This window comes from Poecilia formosa, unplaced genomic scaffold, assembly GCF_000485575.1.
Source record: "Poecilia formosa unplaced genomic scaffold, Poecilia_formosa-5.1.2 Scaffold216, whole genome shotgun sequence".
In the NCBI taxonomy this organism is placed as follows: Eukaryota; Metazoa; Chordata; class Actinopteri; order Cyprinodontiformes; family Poeciliidae; genus Poecilia; species Poecilia formosa.
Genome location: NW_006800155.1, coordinates 308,687 through 315,693, shown reverse-complemented (window position 1 = coordinate 315,693; position 7,007 = coordinate 308,687).

Here is a 7,007-nt window from a genome sequence, read left to right as displayed (position 1 = left end):
AAACAATCACCTGAGTCACACTCACTGAACTCAGCTGATCTCCATTCCAAACATTTTGAGACTTTTGGCACCAATTGGCTGGACCTCTGTTGAATTAAGTCAGTCCTAAGAATAAATAAATAAAAATAAATAACCTTTAAGAATTGAATGGTTTTAGCTTGATGCCTACAGACAGATTGTGATTTCATATTACTGAGGCCAGATATCTATTTGTGCTCAGCTGTGTTTTGCTTTAACAGATTTTATACCTCTGCTTTCTTTCCCATTGAGTGATGGAAGATTCCAACATCAGCATCACCTCATGGGACAAAATCTACAATTACAGCAACATGAACCTGATGATTCCATCATCACCAATGATATCGACTCCCTTTAACTCTAATGGCCATATTTGCAGCTTTTTCATTGGTGAGGCTAAAACTCTGACTTATTTTTATTTATGTAATATAATTCTGATTTTGGTGCTGATATAGTAATACATCTTCAGAACAGATATTTTGCTGTCGTTTTTTGACTTTATTCAATAAATGTTATTCAGTAAATAGGATAAAGTCTTTAAAGAATATTATGTACAACATGACATTCAGGAAAAATGTTTTAAGCCAGAATAACAATGTTTCTCCGTAGTTTAATTAAAATGAGTCAGCACTTATTAAATGTTTCTGTAGCACATCTTTCTATCTTAGTTTTGTAAACTTTTGAGAAAGCTTTGAAATATCTGTTTTTAACATCTTTTGCTTGTGGTGAGGCTTCTCATCATAATTATCTTGTAAGATATCTTTTAGTGCCTCAACGGAAAGAGGAAATATTTATTTTGATCTTGTGTGGGAGAAAGGAAACAACATTTATGAGAAATTGAGCTTTTCTGTGACATTTCTGCAGAAAAGTGACTCAACTTGACCCTCATTTATCAAACATCTGCAGCAGAAACCACAGCACCTTTGGTGACCTTGCCTTCAAATGTTCTTTTTATGTGCAGCTATGTGAAATAAAACTTGTTTAAAATCTGGTTTATTTTTAATATACAAACTTATTCAGTGAAAATATGAATAAGAGGGAAGAAATAAACTAAATAAATAAAGGAAATAAAGCCACTTTGGGTTTTGCTCAGTTCATTTTTATTGCAGCAGTTTACAAGTTGCTTCAAGGCGTTTTGCAAAACAAACTGATTCAATATAGAAATACATAGAATAGAATCAACTTGCATACTTTACAGTTCATCCCTATTGATACAACAATATGATCAAGTTAGCAATTAATTTATTTAATAATTTAATTATCTGTAACCTCCCTTGATTTACACTTTCACACCAACTCATTAATCAAATCTCTCACTTTTCAGTCTTTTTATGAACAACCAGATTAATGTTATTACCATCTGACTCTACTGTTGGGTCTTGATGTCACCTGTTAATCAATTTTAAAGGTAATTTTATTTATTGTTACTATTAAACTAAAATCTCCAGCATGGGGAAGTGGGATGATCTCCACTTTTCTCAACACAATTAATTTATTTAATAATTTAATTATCTGTGACCTCCCTTGATTTACACTTTCACACCAACTCATTAATCAAATCTCTCACTTTTCAGTCTTTTTATGAACAACCAGATCCAGAGGAATTACAGATTCATTTCTGTGCATTTAAAGTTTTCTTGACTGTGGATGATCTGCATCAGTCAAACATTTACATGACAGGTGGAAATCCAGAAAGATGGTTTTCAGTTTTAACTTCATGACCTGCTTCAGATGCTTTTACATCGACTATAAATACAGTTATTGGCACAATTGAATGACAATAAAATCTGTCTATGTCTACAGTATGCATGCCCTCTGGTGGTCAGTAAAACAATTACACCATTACAGGGCTGGTGTCTGAAAAAAAAAACATAAAAAAGCTCCTAAGCAATAAAATTATTACAGTAATGAAAAAAAAGTGATGTATTAGTTTAAACACATTTTAAAAAGTCAAAGGATCTACAACAACAATAATCTATTATCTAAATAATTATTGCCAGTATCATTTCTTGTCTAATTGGCACTTTCTGGTTTGTGTAAAGATGCAACCTTCAGTGTGAATGCTACAACAAAAACAGCTGAGAGAATTGTTTTTCATTTTAGTTTTCAGGTTATTTTTTATTTGATTCACTCAAAAATAAATTGATCTCTATAACCCACATGCATGTAGAAGACGTACTGTATGTGAATGGAAATGAGACGGTAAGAAAATGGATGGATGGATGTTAGGTAGACCATGTATCTGCATTGCTCTGCTCTTGTGGATGCAAAGTGCTGACCTCTGCATTATATCTAAATTTAATTCATGACATTTCCTGATACCTGGAGGTAAATGCATAATTTGACACAAAACAATGTATGTCAATTAATTATTTTGCATTGGTTGTTTTTTATACAAAATTCAACATTTTAATATTTTATGCATGCTCTTTTACAAAAGCAGACATCAATACTTTATTGTAATATTTTAATCCAACTTAATATTTTTATTTAACAAAAATAAATGAACAGAACAGTGCAAACAAGTCTACTGAACAGTAGGTTCATGCTTATGTTACAGTTTTTTTCTGTCTTTTCTGGTGAATTTCTCAAATTATTTTCAACATTTCAAAAACAGTAAGTGCATTTCTTAGTATAGGAGCCATTTATCCTTCGTGTTTTTTATCGCCACCAGGGGGTGAATTTCATCTGAGTTCTGTGTGTGTCTGAACTGGGTTTGGGTTATTTAAGTGTGATTCTGTTCAGGTGTTATTAATAGGAAGAGGCAAAGAGTTTTCTACTGTGCTTGGTTTGGATTTATGCCAGATTTATGTGGATCTAAATGGAAATAGCAACACAATGGACATTGTACTGGAAATAAATGACTTTATTATAAGTCAAAGTGAAGATCGGCAGTAAGAATCTTAACTGAGTGCACGTATAACCAAAGCCTTCCATGAAAAACCACCAGTAGCCTAATATATAGGATTTTAGCCTCTACATTAATACAATTTGTACAAACAGCAAAAAAAACAAAAAAAAATAAAAAACATGGATTACCTGCAAATGGCAGTTTCTTTCTCAAAATTCTTAGTTCATCTGTCAATATTAAATATCTATATCTGTGAACTTGTCAGTTCCTCAAAGTCCTTGTTTGGTGTTTGGATAAGACAGTCAAGACCTTGTCAATGTTATCACAAGGTCAGAAAGCAGTACGCTTAGTGCTTTGTGTCTAAAGCAGTGAGCGTTAGACTTAGCTTTAATGAATTGTAAATTGTAATTTTGGGAGACCAATGGCAAGAGACTTGACAAAATTCATATTTAAACTTTTATTGTAATTTTTTGACAGACCATTATTGTGAATCAGAAAGGAAAACACAGCACTGTAAGAATAAATAAACATGTACATGCAGTGCCTGGGCTGCACAGTGGTGCATATGGTGGGTTCTCTCCAGGTTCTCTGACTTCCTCCCACAGTCCAAAAACATGACTGTCCGGTTAATTGGTTCCTCTAAATTCTTCCTAGGTGTGTGTAAATGGTTATTTGTCTACTCTGTCTCTGTGTTGCCCTGATACAGACCAAGGAGACACAGTGACCCTGCCTCTTGGCTGAAATGTCTCACTGGAGATGGGAACCAGAACCCATCCCCACCCCACCAGGGACAGGGGCGTACAAAAAACCGAACCGTTGTACGTGGGATTTCTATCGGCTAATGTGTCTCTCAGGTTTTGAAAATGGTCCGACAATCGGCCGACAACTCGTGTCTTGTACGCTGGACATTACACAAAGGAAATGAGGAAGGGAGGGTCAGTGGAGAGCACCGGAGCTGAGCCTTTTTTCATTTAGTGTCATCAATAGAAAGAAAAACAGGAAGGAAGAGACGATAAAGCCGATAATTAAAATGAGGTCGATGGTTTAATTTATTGTGCGATTAATTTATTTATCGTTTATCGCAACAGGCCTTCTGAGAGGTTTAGGTTCATATCTGTGTTGATGCAAAATAGCATTTTTGTTTCCTGCCAAAGCAACTCAAGTCTATTTTCTTTATTATTTCTCTATATTACAAATAGCATAAAAATGTCATTAACACATACAAAACTTGTAGTAAAGAACAACTTATTTTGTAATTTCCATGTAATTTCCACATCAATGGAAAGCTTAGAATCGACACTTTCAACATCTGTAAATAGCTTAAAATTCTGAGTTTTGTTCATGGTTTTGTTTTGGCCATTCATGTTAATAAAACATCACCACCTTTAGGATGAACACAGAACACAATAAGACATTTTCATTTAGGTTTTATATATTAAGATGTTTTATTGTGGAGGCATTATTATTGTTTCACTGTTTTTCTGAGACTGTTATAAGTTTGACAGAAACACATTTAATAGACTATATTTCATGTATTGGCAAATGAATTAAAAATTTAATGGCAGTTCACCCACTTAACTTAAAATGTTTACAACTTATTTAGTTTGGCATTTAATTAAATGTATGCAAAGTTTAAATCACTCAATAGTTAAAACTTATTTAGATTATAAACATATGTTGTGTCTCTACCAAGGGTCCTGCTGATGACAGGATGCAGTTCATAAGCTCCATTCCATCTGACCTTGTCAGAAAGTAAAGAGCGTTTTGAGCAGCTCTGTTGGCTTTACCTGTGTGAGCGTTAACATTTCTCTGGGTCTGATGTCAGCTACCTGTGCAGACTGCTGGCTCTCAGTATCCTGCACCGCTCCAAACGGAGCCATTCCTTGAATGACACACAGATGATGTTTGATGCTGATGGCATCTTGAGCAACATTGAGACAAAGTGGCCTTGCTCTGTCCATGACCCTCATGTGGACAGATGAGCTTAATTTCACTGTTGAAATAAGTAAGAGAATGAAATATGAGAGCATGCACCAAGTCATTAGTACACTGTAGTGCAAAATCTTCTAATATTTAATATAGTTATGTTTGTCTACATTAAATAGACAAACATTTAATATATGCAACCTTGTTTTGTTACACTTCATGACAACAGTCAAACATTCATTAAGACTCCTTCATGTTTATAACAGGTGTTATATCATATTTATGACAGTGTCCTGTCAGTCTTATGGACACCCTGTCAAATAAAGTGTCACAATCGTTTCCTTCTTGCTGGTTAAGGAAATGGACCTATCACATCATCTGTGCACCCATTTCCTTTAGTAAAGTCAGATGTGATTGGTCAGACACCGTAACATAAGTATTTATAGAGAACGCTCAGGCTGCAGCCTGTTAAGGTGAGAAGGATAACTGGCTAAAAACAGGAACCATTTCAGGACCTTTAGACTTTGAAAGGTAAATATAATTTTATTTGAATGTACAGAAATGAACAAAATACATCCAATATAATATGTTTTGGAAAATATATTCCATCTGTTTAATTTAATGTTACTGATGAAAAATAATAGAAATAATGTTTATGCTACCTGCCAATAGTTTCATGTAGACAGTCTGTAGTTTTGCTGCTGGAGGACAAACTGATCATTTTATCTCTCTCTCTGTTGGTCTGTGTTGCCTTCCTAGAAGACAGCATCAGCTGAGATAATATTAACCATAATTCATATTTCTCTCTCTTCTGCTGGGAACTTTTTTCTTTTCATTAACATAGAAAGTAATCCTACATCAGCTCTTCTGTTTCTGTGTTGCATATCTGTTCTGGTTTCACAAACCCCCAGTCTGTGGCAGATCACCTCTTGAACTGAGCCAGGTTCTGGTTCTGGTTCTGGTTCAGGTTCTGGTTCTGGTTCATGTTCTTGTTCTGGTTCAGGTTCTGGTTCAGGTTCTGGTTCTGGTTTCCTTTTTACTGACTGAGGAACCTTCCTGCAATGGTTCCTGGGTAAAAAACAACTTTTACCCCCAAACCTGATGCATCAGCTTACATGGACGAAATAAAGAATCATTCAAATTATATATAATAAATATATAAACTACTGTCTCACTCTAAAATTGAAACTGTCCTAATTAGATGTTTGTTAATGCAGGATTGTTCATAAGTGAACCTGAACAGAAACATTTCTGTGAGTCGATACAGAGAAGTAGATCTGCTAAACACTGAATGGCCGTGTTTGGTTTTCTCAGGGTGAAAATATGAATATTTACAGTTTGGACCCAGTTAAAGAAAACCTGAAGAACAATATATAAACTCTGATTAATGAGAAATTTGTCCACTTTTACCAATATAATTTTATATTATTTGTATTTTGATGGTAAATGTGAGAATTTACAGGTTAAACTTAAACAGCATTTAAAAATGTTATTATCTTTTCTGTTTACAGTTACTCCTGTCATCAAATTTCTGGTTCAGCACTGAAGGATGGAAAAGTTGAACTTTAGTATGTCTGGAGAAAACAGTTTAAATTACAGCAACATGAACCTGAACTCCAGTAACATTAATAACCGGATGGACCTGATTTTTTCTTTACAAATCATAATGTGGATGAACTGGATCACCATTGCCATTGGACTTCCTTTAATTCTTATAGTGATAATTGCAATTTTTTTCCAGGTGAGTACAATATAAGTGTAACCTGTTTATTTACAATGGATGAGCTATTTGACTAAGTTCCTGTTCAGGTTTAAGTTAATCTTGTCCTAAATCACTGGAATGTGAGGAACAGGCAACAATTTACATGTTAAGCATTTTATTGTGTCATTAATAATTATTCTCTGTTTTCTTTCTCACAGGTGAAAAAGGGTCAAGATGCTCCAGTTTATGTCATCAACCTTCTTGTCTCTGATCTCATTCAGTTCTGCTGCAGAATTCCAGTAGATCTATATAATCCTGGTCTATCCAGTGCCATTTGCCCCTACATTTTATTTTATGCTTTTATTACCAGTGTTGGATTCATGGTTTGTATCTCCTGTGAAAGGTGTGTTTCCATTTTTACTCCTCTACTGTCTCATATAATCACATCAATCTGTTCTTCATGACCTTCAGAGACTAAACATCTCCATCTGTTATTACAGGTATCTGGTC